Consider the following 15,731-nt stretch of genomic DNA (forward strand, 5'->3'; position numbering starts at 1 on the left):
ATTTGCACTGCCCTATGAGCACACGATTCTGGTGGACTTGTACTGCATGGGAGTCCAGTGACACTCCGAGCGAGTTTCACGTATGTGTGTTAAGTAGCCACAGGGACACCTCAGAGAGGCCATGTTTTCCTCTCCTCTTCAGAATTTGCTTCAAGCACAGAAAGAATGCAATGGTTTTCGAAGAAACAAGAACTCCCAAGGAATGCTATCCATATTTTCATACCCAAGCAACTTTCCTGGATTGCCAAACGCTTATGCTGAAAATGGAGGCACAGGAAAAGGCAAGGTTAGGGCAGCCCATTGCTCCTTTTCCTTTCAATTCTTCCTGCCTCTCCAGTGAGCACAGGTGGAATTTGTTAGTACAATGCAGGTGAATCAAAAACAACTGAGTTAGTATCACGCACCAGTCCCACTGTTCTGGTAAGAATGAAAGACAGATGCACGCGGGGGCTCCCACATATGCACTGGGCAATTTCAGTGATTCTGCATCTGAGTTAAATGCTCATAAATTTACATTTAAAACTGACATTGGACAATAGAACTGGTAAAACTCATGCAAATAATTTAAAATTGTATTTTACTTTACTTAAGATGATGTTCAATAGCAAATCAAAAAGAACATGACTTATCAAGAGAAAACCCATGGAAGGAAAGGAAAAGCTTTCTGTTTTAGTTCTTTTAGTGACAACTGTTTCCTGCTTTTTGAACAAGGAGCCCCATAAATTATGCAGCCAGTGCTGCTACCCGTTAGACGCCAGCCCACAGAGAAGCGCGCTCACCATGTGGACATGAGCGTCTCGAGACACGGAGCAGCTCTGTTCTCTGTGTCACAAATGGGTCATCAAGTGGAACATCCATCTCTGAGAGGGTGCCAGGCGGCACTGCTATCAGAAGAGTGCAGCTTTATTTGTTTCAGGCAGGAAGATAAAAAGAAAACCTTTCTCTCTAGCTCATGCCCAGACCCTATGAGAACAACTGCTTCTTTAGAAATAGGCACGTGGGCAGCTACTGCGACCTGGTACGATGTTGAATCTTAAAAGAATTGGCCCATATTCCATGAGAACAATGGGCCATTTCTCAACAAGCAAGAAATGTAAAAAGAGCTACAGCATGGAAACATTCACTAATTCCCTAGCACTAAGCCGGTACACACACATCCCAGCAGGATGCAAAAGAGGATTCCAACTGTTGAAAATCATGAGGTTTGATGGTCCTGTCTTATTTCACCTTCTGCTACAAACTCAAGTTACACCTATACTTAGTGGAAATATAGTCCTCCTTCTCTCAACCACTTCCAATTTGCAATGTGTGGCTCAACCAACCAACCAAAAAGAGAAGGGGAGGGGGGGAAGAAATGGAGTTCCTTTGACTTCGCCTGCCCAAGCTTCAATCCTGAATGCTAAAAGGGACCTCCGTTTACAGGCAGTTCCAAGGCCTGGTGTGTGTCACCTCACACGATCAGATCCATCACCCCTGTCGCTTCAGTTCATGAGAAATCTGGGATCTCACTCGCACGTGGTGCCAAGCGAGGTACAAAGGCTGCTTTCATGAACTTCATCAGGTTTACAAGGCTGAAAGTGCCAAGATTTCAGGGTTACGGCACTATCCCACTCATTTCTTATTAAGATGCTCCTTCATCATTGGAAATTCCTTTCGGTCCCGAATGACTTCAGTCTTGTTATTGAGCCATTAGTTAGAAGAAAAGGCTGAGAACCAAAATCCTCACCTCCCCAATGAAACCATTAGCTTTTGGAAATCGATTTTTACAAGATGCCTAAATGCTGACCCTGGAGAATACAGTGTTCTATGAGGTGAAAACATGGGTAACAGATTTACTTTTCACCCTCAAAATAAAGAAATAAATACCTTCTGTTGATAAGTAATGTGTGGGAAATGTTCTGGAAGAGTTCAGAGGTGGAGTTTCTCCCCTACTCTAAATACAAAAAAAGAAAATAAAGAACTGCCTCTTGTATAGAACTTGCAAAGAGGCTGGACGCCAGGGGCATGGGAGAGGGTGGGTAAACTATGGTTTCCAGCCTTGGCGGCCTTCAGTCCTCAGCTGGTCCGTTTCTCAGTCTCTTCATCTCCAAGGGGATCAGAGAGGGGGTTTTAACTGTGCTCTGTGAAGTTTTTAGGGAAAAGGCTGTTAAACCTTAGTAAGCATTAGTAATCATGAGGGATGTGTGCTCACAGTCCATACTCATAATCTTCCACCTTTGAAATTGACTTAGTAGGTCTAGGAAGAGGGAGGACTGGGGAATCTCAATTACTAAAAAGATGATCAGTTGATTCGAATGCAAAGCCCGTGGAGGTGCCTCAAGGGTTTTAAGTTGAGGGAACAGATGCATAATGGGCTCTGTCATCTTCACCACTGCATCTAGGAAAGCAGCTCAGCCTTCCTCTATTTAACAATTAAGTGCCCCCAAAAGCTTGATGAAGGACTCATTGCTTTGAAAAGCACAGGACAAGACGTCCTCTAGGCCTTGTGCAGTGTCCATGTCTAGGATTCCAGGAAGTCCGTGGTGAGGCAGACTTAACTTGAAGGAGGTACCTGGAGTACATTAAAAGGCTCTCTTCTTTCTATGGAAAACCTCCAAAGTGGGCTAGCGAAGAGATACTCAGCCCCACCCCTGGACTCCAGGTCATCAAGCAATTATACTCCCATAATAGATCAAAAAGCAATCTCTCACTTCTTTAAAAAATCATTACAGGGGCACCTGGGTGACTCGGTCGGTTAAGCATCCGACTTAACCGACTGACCCAACTCAGGTCATGATCTCACTGTTTGTGGGTTCAAGCCCTGCTTTGGGCACTGTGCTGATAGCTCAGAGCCTGGATCCTGCTTCAGATTCTGTGTCTCCCTCTTTCTCTCTGCCCCTCCCCCACTTGTGCTCACTCTCTCTCTCTCTCACGCTCCCTTTCTCTCTCAAAAATACACCAACATTAAAAAATATTTTAAAAATCACTACAAATAATTAGTGTTGTGGGTTGAATTCTGTCAACTCAAAAGATATGCTGGGGACAGCTGGGTGGCTCAGTCAGTTAAGCATCAGACTTGATTTTGGCTCAGGTCAAGACCCCCCAGTTCATGGGATTGAGTCCCATGTCAGGCTCTGCACTGACAGTGTGTTGAGCCTTCTGGGGATTCTCTCTCCCTCTCTCTGCCCCTCCCCAACTTGCATACTTGAACACACGGGTTCTCTCTCTCTCTCTCTCTCTCTCTCTCTCTCTCTCAAAATAAATAAGCTTAGAAAAAAAGAAAAGAAAAAAAAAAAAGATATGCTGAAGTCCTAAGCCCCAGTACATCAAATTGTGATCTTTTGTGGAAAGAGGGTCATGGCAGATGTAATTAGTTAAGATGAAGTCATCCTGGAGTAGGGTGAGTCCTTAATGCAATATGGGTGTTGTCTCTAAAAGAAGACAGTATGAAGACCCAGGGAGAATGTCAAATAAGGACAGAGAGATTGGAGCTATGAGGCTGCATGCCAAAAGCCACCAAGGATTGCCATCAACAACCAGAAGCTAGGAGAGAGGCACAGAGAAGACTCTCCCTCCAGGCCCTCTGAAGGAACACACCCTGTCCTCACCTCAATTTCAGACCTCCTGCCTCCACCACGGTGACCGAATACATTTTGGTCACTTGAAGCCACCCAGGTTGTGGTATTTTCTTATGGCATCCCCAGGAAATGAATATAATCATTAATTTACAAGTGATAAAAATGATCTTCCCAAAGGTTGCTCTAGGATCTTAATTTAATCTTCAGGGCAGGAATCTCAAAGATTATCCAAACTCTGCCCAGGCATGAGGGAATGTCATCCTTCAAAAGCAACAAGGTTCATCTCTACACTGAGTGTCAATGTGTCATTAAAACAATCTCTAGGTCACAGCAGTGCATGTGGCCCCATCACTCAGTGTGCCTCATCTTTTCAGAGACATCATTAATTGGTGTTGGGCATGAAACCAAAAAGCTTGAAAAAAAAAGGAATATTTAAAAGGAATAAATGATATCCATGTAAAAGGGTTCCAAAAGGTCATGTTCCTACAGGAGGCAGGAAAACATTGTATGTTCTGAAGTTTCCCTCGCAAATAGGTCACATTTCCATTTCCCTAAAAAGAACTTCCCGTTTTTAATCTCACTGGATATTGTGATAATTAAAATCCCCTCTCAAAATATCTACACAGTGGTACTTTTAAGCCACTGGGTTCAATTAGCATCTTCTTATTAACGGAAGGCTGCAATGATTTCAAATCTATTTTTTGAAGTAGGATACATTTGACTAGTACCCTCATTTTTATGAGGGATTCAAAGGGAACTCCAGGTTTCACAATTAGGACATTCATTTCCATTGTGAGAGAACACAAAATAACTAGGAATCCAACTTATGTAAAACATATAGTCAAATCTGATCAATATAAGTGTGGTGGCTAGATTTTACATGTCAAAATACCCACCATCTATGTTAAAATTCTTTCCATTTTGCTTTAAGACTTCCTTACTATGAAACATGTTCTGTGGGTCTATAAATACATTAAGATGAAAAGTTAAAGCAACTCTGGTGGTCCTACCATCTGGCTTTGGATATGGATTGCTAATTGATCAATAAATCCCCTGCAGGCCCCTCCCTTGCTGGGTGGACTGCTCCTCTACCTCCCCGACTCCTGCTCTTAATTTTTACTAAATGCAAACCTGAGCCCTGGGCAGCGAGAATCACATTCAGGTAAGTTACGTGGTCTACATGAGAAGTATTTACCCCTGTACTTTGATATAAGCAAAGCTGTGACATGATAACCCAAACTACCGAAAGGATTCCCTGGAGATGATTATTTCCACCATAAAAGGAGTCATAAAGAAACTCTTTGAAATAACACTTGACCTTGACCCACTTCAAATTCAATTCAACTGACAAGAATTCTCTTTTCATAAAATTTTTTGGACCTCAAGTAATACATCAATTGAGGTGTGATGCTTTGTGTTTTATAATATATAAACACAAACATATACAAACACAGCAGGTATATATATTTATTTGTTCAACATTCATTCATTCATTGTGTCAATCCCCTGTGCACCAAGAATCATGTGCCATGAGGGACACAGCTGAGTAAGACACAGACCTTACCGTAAGAATATTTCATACAATCACATCTCATATATAAGTATAGTGAAAGAGAAGAAAATGAACAACTGTTTGTGGAAAGTAAACTCCCTAACAAAAAACATGAGGTTTCATTGATGGATACATGAGGTTTACCCCAAAGGTAAACCCAAGTGTACCCTTCTCTCACACTCCTCTGTTTGCTTACATAGGATTTTGAATCTAGGTTAACATACATACAGCACCGAGAGCCATCCCAATTACTGAGCAGGGGATTACAGATTCAGAATGATCCGGGAATGTTAAGGAGCTGCAAAGTGCAAATTCTGCTGGTTTGCATGAAAGTCATCATAAATCTCAGCAAATTGTACCTTAAAAATATTCTGATTTTGATTGGAAGTGTTCTACAGTTGCAAAAGACCCAGCCCCAGTAAAGTGCATGACAACTTGAACCATACAATCATTTTCAGTTCATGAATATTTACACAAACAATCACTCCATTCTTTCCATTCCCAACAAATAAAAACATGAAAATATTTTTTATTCAATACTAAAATATTGAAATAAGTCATAAATTGATTATATTGTATGTACAACCAGTTACTATAAGATAAGTATATCTGTTTTTGTTTCAAGCCACAGAAATCAATTCTGAGAAATTCAAACAGAAGGTAATTCATTGAAACCAAAGAAACAGTTGAACAGTGAAGCCTTGAGACAGACACCAGTACATCCCTAGAGTCTCAATAACTATGCAGAAGTTCTCTCTAATGAGCTAATTTACTCCTAGCACGCCTCCAAGGAGTCATGGCCTCCTGACCATTCCAGTCCATGGTTCACATTTTCAGGATTCAAAAAAGCTACCTGGCCTAATTTGGATCAAGTGCCTACCTCCACGTCCCAAGGGGCAGGAACAATGTACATAGACTTCTTAACAGAGAGGGGTGAATGACTGTAAACACAGAAGTTATCTTTGTCATTAAAGTAAAGTAAGTTTTTAAAATATTCCCCCTTTTTAAGGAGTTATATTTCTCAGTTTACTATTGCTTCTTTTCTAATACTTATTCTGAGTACAAAATAACAACTATGGGTACTGCTTAGGAGAAAGGCAGGAGTCAGGAGGGTATAAAACAGGAAGATGAGCATAACATACAAACTGACTTAACATCCATCTCAACACATGAGCACTACTTGGTGATTTATTCTTCATCCTATGGACATGGAGAGCTCCAGAAAAACAAGAGTCATTTAGAGGTACAAACAGATCTAGATTCTGGAGCCAAGAGAACAGAATGAGGTTTACTCCAAAAGCCCTGACGAGAGTATTATATTCCCTTAAACAGCCAGCAGAGGGATTCCTCAGAATCAGTGCCACGTGATATTTCCAATATTGCTCTGCCAAGAGACATTACCTTTCTTTGTGACTGATGAAAAACAAAAACAAACAAATAAAATCTTAACTCCAAAAGAAAGAATGATGAGGAAGCCAGGATTCTGGGTTGACAGAGGACAACTGTCTAAAGAGAGAAATTTACTTTTTCAAGAAGCAAATGCATCTACTCCTTCTTTCTGTTGGAAAGGTTGCTTGATGAGTTCAGTTTTGAGTTACATGAAAAGACTTATACACAGTCAACACTTTGAGTCTAATGAGAAATGTCAAATGGAAAATGTAACTAAGAGAGTCTTGCTCAAAAAGTCCCTGCTGATGAAACCTGAAATCAATATTGATGAATTTGGCTTGGCCAATTTTTGCTGAGTGGAATGAACTGCGTTGGTAGGAGTTATTTTAGCTGTATTTCCTCAGCATGCCAATAGAGTTTTTTCCCTGTTCCTCCAGCCACACATGTGGCATACATTTATTATTTACAATACACACACAGGAAGTGCTTGATTGATGAGATAACCCCTCTTTCAGAAAGATCTTTTCCAAATGGGGCTTTGTACTGTAGGTGTTAAATGAAGTACCATAAAGTCAGTAAGATATACTTTTTCACCCCTAGATTTTATTTCCGATAAAAATATTACAAGGGTGATTTTTTTGTAGGCAGTATGTGATGTAAAATATGGTTACAGATAAACACAGATTGTGCCTATACATTTTTCTCTTTACATGCTCTCAAAGGCTTTGTGGATGGTGTATAGACAAGCTTATGTAAATACGAGGGGAAAGAGAGGACATGAGAGGGGAGAGATTGAAACCAGGATGGTTTCTGGATAAAATGTGATCATGTAGAGTGGACCACTCTATTCATTTAGATTTTAGTCTCTACTTACAATACTCAGATTGTACTATTCTGTTGATTAAGAACTATAAGCACTCAAAGCAGCATCTATGGCATTTATGTGGCATCAAAACATGTATGGTCAGGGGCGCCTGGGTGGCTCAGTCGGTTAAGCATCCGACTTTGGCTCAGGTCATGATCTCGCAGTTTGTGAGTTCGAGCCCCGCGTCGGGCTCTGTGCTGATGGCTCAGAGCCTGGAGCCTGCTTCAGATTCTGTGTCGCCCTCTCTCTCTGCCCTTCCCCCACTGGCACACTGTCTCTCTCTCTCTCTCTCTCAAAAATAAGTAAGTATTAAAAAAAAATCTATATTTTTTTTTGTTTTTTTTTTTAATTTTTTTTTAACGTTTATTTATTTTTGAGACAGAGAGAGACAGAGCATGAACGGGAGAGGGTCAGAGAGAGGGAGACACAGAGTCCGAAACAGGCTCCAGGCTCTGAGCTGTCAGCACAGAGCCCGATGCGGGGCTTGAACTCACGGACCGTGAGATCATGACCTGAGCCGAAGTCGGCCGCTCAACCGACTGAGTCACCCAGGCGCCCCCAAAAAATCTATGTTTTAAATTTAATTTTGAAACATTAAAATTGCTATAATATCAATGTTCCTGTTTACTTTTAGAAAGCAAATTGTGTTTTTATTTTATTTTTTTAAGTTTATTTTGAGAGAGAGAGAGAGAGCACACAAGCATGAGTTGGGTAGGGGCAGAGAGAGAGGGGGCAGAGATAATGCCAAGCAGGCTCCACACCATCAGTGCAGAACCTGACGTGGGGCTCGAACTCACAAACTGCGAAATCATGACCTGAGTCAAGGTTAAGAGTCGGATGCTTAACTGACTGCGCTACCTAGGCACCCCTTTAACAATACTTTTTAAATGGTGTTCACAGGCAGTTACAAAAACAGGCCACAGGCCAGATGTGGCCTGCAAACCATAGTTTGCCAATCCCAGTTTACTGCCAGATTTTTTCACACAAATTTTTTAAATGTAAAATGAATACAGGTAGACAAAATAGCTTTAACTTCTGTGGACAACTACTCTGTTGACTGCACAGTTTCTCACCAAGACCTTTTGGTCACCCCTTCATAAGACCTACCTTCTCCACTTCCAACCACCCCTGAGCTCCTGGCGGTCCAGTTCTAGAATATGACCCCACCCACCCACCCAGTCTCAGTTGACTGGTCCGAGGTGATCTTGTAACCCCATATGGGTCAGAGAAATGGGAGTTCTTACCTTGAGTGATAGTCTCCAACTGTTTGGCTTGAGGGTCTGTATCAAACGAAAAAGGAGGCTTTCCATGGCCGTGGTTTCCGACCAGCTGAAGGGCAGAGCTGGGAAAGCCCGTCTGCAAACGGAGAGAATGAAGTCAACACACAGACAAGAGAAAACAGAGGAGATTTTGACAGCAAGGTCTTCGTTTATTTTATTCCTAAGGTTCAGCTGTATTCTCGTCCTTGGATTTCCTGAGAAAACTGCTACAGCCTTAGAATAAATCTTCCTCTGCCTCCCCCACTCAGCTATCTGGCACCGGTTTCTGTCGCTTACAACCAAAACTAATACTTTTTACGCAGATATACCATTTTTAATTAGTCAGCCTTCTTAGACTGGGAAATCATTTTTAGGGAATCGGGCTCAATACGAGTTTGAGCAAGTGCATTCTTTGAGATTACTCAAGATGTTTTTGGTTCAGAGATTTCTGTTTACACATTTGAATACACCTCTGAACTAAGATCCTAATTAAACTACAGGCGCAGCAAAATGTTGTAATTTATCAACAGCGCTCATTTCCCTCCCTATCACCTCCAGTAGCTGATGTAGAGGGAAGGCCAGAAGCTGATGTAGAGGGAAGTTTGACAATTTTTCAAATCCCTAGTATGTTTCTAGCACTTTTCTTCCCGTAGGCTATTACCCATGACCTGGAATTGTGCCTGGGGCAGAGTTATCACTCGACACATATTGAATCAATGAATCAATACATATTTTAATGATTTTTTTTTGTTTAATCACACCCAAAAGGCCCCTTTTTTATCTGTAAAAGGATTTTTAGTTTATTTATTTTTGTTTATTTTTTAATTTTTTTTTCAATATATGAAATTTATTGTCAAATTGGTTTCCATACAACACCCAGTGCTCACCCCAAAAGGTGCCCTCCTCAATACCCATCACCCACCCTCCCCCACTCCCACCCCCCATCAGCCCTCAGTTTGTTCTCAGTTTTTAAGAGTCTCTTTTGCTTTGGCTCTCTCCCTCTCTAACCTCTCTCTTTTTTTTTTTTTTTTAAGGATTTTTAGTTTAAATAACTAGTCATAAAAAAAAAAAGATTTTCTTTAAACCTGAAATTTTCCTGAAAGAAAAATTCCTAGATAGAAATAAGAAAAAAAAAAAAAAAAAAAAAAAAGGAAGAAATAAGGCCGAGGGGAATCTTTTTTTAAGATAGTTACATTGAAATGACAACATGATAAATGCAACAACATAAAGAACTTTCTGTTGTTTGTTTCTTTGTTTTTTATGTTTTTGGTGCTGTTTAAATAAATCGGGTTGCAACAATACATACAGAATTTTCAAATCCTTTAGGAACATCAAGCCAAAATTCATATGTGGAAATAATGGGGGCTATTTCTCTATCATCTCTTCTCCTGGAAGCCACATGAAACAGACACACTTTCAGGGCTAATGGCAAAAATCCTCCTCTCTCTCTTTTTTTTTTAATGCGTTCTGAAGAATGGCCAACGAACCTGCCAACCTAGTCAGGTCACTCTCACCAGCTGCTTCTTTGAGTTTAGTTCCACACACCAAATGATAGACTTACATAGATGGGAGGCAGTATGGCAAAGTGATTTCTTTCTTGAAAAAATTCACAGATTTTTTAAAGTGAATCATCACACGGAGTTTTCAGCATCGTAAGAAGCCTGGCTTTATATATTTTGCCCTGTATCCTCTTCCAAAGGGACCAGCTTCACTATGAATCCTGTTGAGCCTTCTAGACTAACCCAGTGAATGACGCTGATGACAATTTGCCACCAAATATTAGTTGGATGCAATACATTTGCTACTGCATATTCATGGATGTATACCTAAAGATCCTTTGTTTCAAATACAAAACGCGAGAAGATACATTCAGCAGTTTGCACCAGTGCTAGGCTCATTTCATTCCCCCCCCCCCCCCCCCAATGCACAACTGCCTTCAATTGTTAACTCTACCCCAGGAGGTCAGGAAGTCATTTGGAAACAGTCCCATTTGAAAAACAAGAATCTATATTTAAAACACAGAAACCCACTCTTCCGGGTTTGAAGGTATTTTTATTTGATTGCTCAGATGATAATGAGCATTGTCCATCAGTTGCCAAACGACTTTCTCTCATGGGATCCTTATTGTTTCTTTGTTTTTACACAGAATAACAGTTCTTTGGTACTCATTTCCTGAAGAAGATTACTTTTCAGTATCAGACTTCACCAACAAGCCTTTTCCCAGCCGAGGACTACAAATCTACACTGTGACTAACAGAGTGACTTTCTCAGTCATACTGACTGTAGAAGAAAACAAACAAATAAGAGTGACAGAGCCTGCTGAACTTCTCCACTGCCTATTTGCGGGTCCTCACAAATGAGAACTTCTCTGGCTTCCCTGGGCTATCCTCACGTAAGAGGAAAAGGTTTAGCCAGAACAGTGTTACAACATCCCAACCAGGATTTAAGGGCCTCCCAAAATTGGAAAAAACAGTGTCCATCACTGAGAGTGGGTCCATGTCAGTTAGAAAAGGAACATGGAAAGTTTCAAAAGTTTTTCCATAGACTCTAGTTCATTATAGGTGACTGTTTAACATAGAAGGCCACTCTGGCCTGGTCCAGGCACCAGATAGAAGTCCACACAGGTGTCATGACTATCTTATGAAGGTGAGAAGGGAATATGAGACCTGCAGTCAAGATGTGGCTTTGAATCTGGACTATTACAATGTGCTAGCTAGCTGTATTGAGTTTCAGTTTTCCTCATCTGCTAATTACACATAATGTCTAGTTCACAGTCTTGTTTCAAAAACTAGATGAAATGATCTGTGCGCAAATGTTTAACCAGCACAGGAGGCATGCAATAATGAAATAAATTTTTCTCTAATGGCATCCAGAGGGCAATGACAACATAAGCCAACTCAAAGCAGCTGAAAAGTGACAGCTGGCATGGCCACCAAATAAACCTACAGAAAAATGCAAATCCACATCAAGATGATGTCTTCCTCAGCAAACACTTTTCCTACAGCTGGGAATTCAGAGAATTTCTGTGTCTCTAATTAACATAATAAGGGGATAGAGGACTCCTGGAATGCATGTAGGGTACACTTAAAGTCCAACAACAATGTCAGGAAAGGTCCCTCTATAAAAATTGAATTTAACAAAACTCAACCTACAATGACTGGGAGCAGTAGGCATCCCTTATGTTTTATTTTAGGGTTTACAGATTGTTTTATATGTTATAGTTTGGATTTCTCAGGAAACAGACTTTGGTATGAAGACCTGTATGAAGGGAATTAAGGGAATAACTCCTTCAAGGGAGCAGGAGAAGCGGGATTGGGCAAATGGAAAAGGTGAACTACAACACTGTAACAACAGCCTTGAACCATTCCACAGGGAGCTAGAAAGCTAGAATGATCCATCTGACCACCACCCATTGAGACAAAAAGAGGCAGACATTTGTCTCCATGCTTTGACCAATCGCTGAATGCAGGCTATCCCAAAAAAGAAGATGTAAACTTGGGTGAGGTAGCTTCGTCCAGCTGAGGGCATGTCCCTAAAATGGACTCAGGTCTGAATGTTCAGCAACCATACTTGTGGTATTTGGAGAAATAAGTCCTCAGTCCTAACCGAGGATCTGGGCATGCCACAGATCCACTAAAAACCCCTCCTTGCCACCCAAAACTTCATATAGTGAGTCCATTCCTTCTAGAAATAACTCCCACAAGATTCTAATTTGTGACTTTTCCTAGGGAACCTTTCAAGAGGACAGTTACTGAGACAAATTAGGACTTCTGCCTTTATAGTTGGTCATGGGGACACACTTGGTATTCAATGACTTCTTTATTAGCCATTCTAGACTCCTCTTACCCTCTGCTAGTACCTGTTTAGACTTTGGTGGTCTACCAGGTGGGGACTCAAGACTTTCATCCCTAAGGGGTCTAAATCCTGGTCAACAGGCCCTTCTCAGGCTATAGCTGCAGTACCTGTCCATTTACTATCAAAATTGTACAAAAGACAACCAAGAAACACCCCCATTAGATCACCTGGGAATCAAAGGCACTCTTCCCTGCCTCCTGTTATGTAAGAGCAGCCCTATCTTCTCTTAACATCAAGGTCAATTACTCCTGCTGGGATGATGACTCATTTCCTGGTCTGCAATACCTTGGCAATTAGAGCCCAAAGTGGCTAGGTGACAGTCATAGCTTACAACATAATAGGATTCTTGCTGTGTCCCCTGTGGAAGTATTCTGCCTCTGGGAACCTCAAAGAAAGAAAGAAAGAAAGAAAGAAAGAAAGAAAGAGCTTAGAGTTGCAGAAATTCCTCCAAGTAAGTCACTGTGAGTGATGATAAGCAGGGCTACTTCTATTTCCAACCCTTGGTTCCTACACTCAAGTGTTCCACCTACTAAGAACACAGCTGTATCTTTCATAGTCTCCATGGTCACAGGTTTACCACCTGCAAAATGACACCTTAGCTACACCTTCAAAAGGCTTCTCCACTTCCTTGTAAGCTGATGGCTTCGAATAGTGTGGTATGTGATAGGACAAGTGGACCCTTGGTCATGTGCTCATTGCCATACCCTCTTTGATGTGAGCCCCTTGTCTCAGGCAGTACTTTGCGGTATTCTGTTTCAGTGAATAAAACACACTTTAAGGTATCTAATAGTATGGCGACCAGGGTCCTGCCATCAGGAAAGGCAAACCCATACTTGGAATATGTGTCAGTTCCAGTTAAAATGAACTGGTGCCCCTTTTAGAGTGAAGGGGTGTCCACAGTGGCTAGTTGGTTTTGAAGAATGGTGCTGTATCAGAGGCTCAGGGTTGACAGGTTAGTAGGTTGAACATTCAGCAGCAGCAAGAGCTACATCAGCATTGGTGAGTGAGAGCCCATCCTGTTGGGTCCAGTCAGTGTTTCCCATCCCTGTCACCAAAGATTCTCTATTTAGGAGCCTGCATGCTAAAAATGCAGTGACCGATTAGTCTGGCTGATATCAACTGTTCAAGTCATTCTGTCTATTGCCTCTTCCACGAAGATTTTCTCATGAGAAATAAAAAGTGATACAAAGGCCTTCAAACTTCAAGCCTACTCTCATAGGTCCATTTTCATGCCTGTTACTTGCCCCAATCTCCCTGTTTCTAATATCCTTTCCTCCTCCAAGCTCCTGGAAAACCACCAACCATCCACCACTACCCATAGCCATTTATAGTCTTATATCCAAATCTCTTTCCACACCATGTGGATACCAGATCCACCTTCCAAAGCTTTCCCATTGGGATGACTTCCCCTCCATATTTTTCAGGGCCACTTAAGAGCAGGGCTGCAGTGCAGCAGCAAACCATTTTCACCTTGTGTCTATCCATAAGTCAAGTTCAGACTCTTCCCTCTCCTGTCAGTTGGACATAGGAACCCTCCCTATGCAGGTATGAGCTGAAACAGAGAAAATGGGATAGTGGTAAATAATGGTGGTCTGGGAGTTGCCGGAGCATCTTATTTGCACCCTTTTGGCCATGTTCACGTTCAATCCTGAATGTACAACTGCCAGCTTACAATGAATTTCCACTGGGCCCACCTGACATTATGACTCGGTAGCTCTAACAGAAATGACCTCTGGATGGTCCCTTGATATCCCATGTTGAGGTGCTCCAACACCACCAGGGCTCAGTAGTACACCAGGAGTCAGTTTTTAAAGTGTATAATATCCTACTACAGATAGCATGGCCTTCCTCAAGAGCTCTTGTGGCTTTTCATAAACTCCATAGGGCCTCTTTCCCGTCATATAATTACCTCAGATACCCCAAGCCATACTAGGTTGTATGATCTGACAGGCACCCTTGACTTGCCACATGACCCCTTCCTACTCAGAGCCCCTACTTAAAGTTGACAACCTTGTCAGTTAGTAAATGGGTGTAAGTAGTATTCCTAAATATGGAATGTGCTACTTGCAGAACCCAAAGAAATCTACAGTATGTTCTATTTCCTTCCTAAGAATGCCAAGAAAAAGATGCAATATTTTTCCCTTTATTGACGTGACTGCCCTTACATGCACCACACCCCTAAAATTTCACTGATGTTGCAGGACCCTGAATCTTGTCTGTCACTCTCTGGACTGTCTATATTTCACAATGGCCTCCAGTGTATTTTCCACATTTTTCTCATCTGGTCCAAATACCAAAATGTCATCAGTAATGTGAACCAGTGTGATATTCCACAAAATATCCAAATGGTCCAGTTCCCTTTGAACTGTATTGTGTGAGAGTAAATTGTCAGACTCTGTTGAGGGTAGGAGAGTAAACACAGCCTTGGGATAAGACCATGAACGTATATTGTTGACCATTTCATGTAAATGCAAACTGTATCTGGTCTTCTTTCTTCATAGGAACAGAAAAAAGACTATTTGACAAGTCAATGGGTACATACTATGTACCTGATGACATTAATCTGTAAAGATTCCCACACTTGACACAGCAGTTAAAATTTGGGAAACTATTTGGTTGAACATCAGGCATAGGACAGATTCAGAGGCCTCCACTGGTCCTATTCATTATAAAATCTCTTACCACAATGTCTAAGGAACTGATGAGAGAGTTCTTCCAATGATCACAGATGTCCATTCCAATTACACATTCAAGAACCAACAAAGTGATCACTGGATGGGCCCTGAACCCAGTGGACCCCCTATAATCCAAACCTGGCCAATACATTATTTATGACTTGGCCCCCATACGTCCCTACTTTAACAGGAGAATGATGATGACGTTTGGGGGTCATATAAATCAATGTCAGTGTGAACTCCATGTCAATGAGTCCACATATATATTTGGTTTATCCCCTTTCCCCAATGTTAAATCCTCTATCACAACAGTAGACTCCTACATCAATGTATACAACTATAACTCTCTCCTCCCCATCTGATTCATACCCACAGAATCTATGTTTTCCTAGCTCCTGCTGGTATAAATTGTCTGAGTCCTACAGCTTAGGGGTACGGTTTCTTTCCTCCCTTAGCATAAGAGCACTTCCTCTGCTAGATTATGTTGTTATCTGACACTAACTGTGGGTCTGGTGGCCAGGAAAGTGGTGAAGGTAGATCCTGAGAGGGCTACATACTGTCTTTCAAGATGAATACTTC

The sequence above is a fragment of the Panthera leo genome, chromosome D4 (genome assembly GCF_018350215.1).
Source record: "Panthera leo isolate Ple1 chromosome D4, P.leo_Ple1_pat1.1, whole genome shotgun sequence".
In the NCBI taxonomy this organism is placed as follows: domain Eukaryota; kingdom Metazoa; phylum Chordata; class Mammalia; order Carnivora; family Felidae; genus Panthera; species Panthera leo.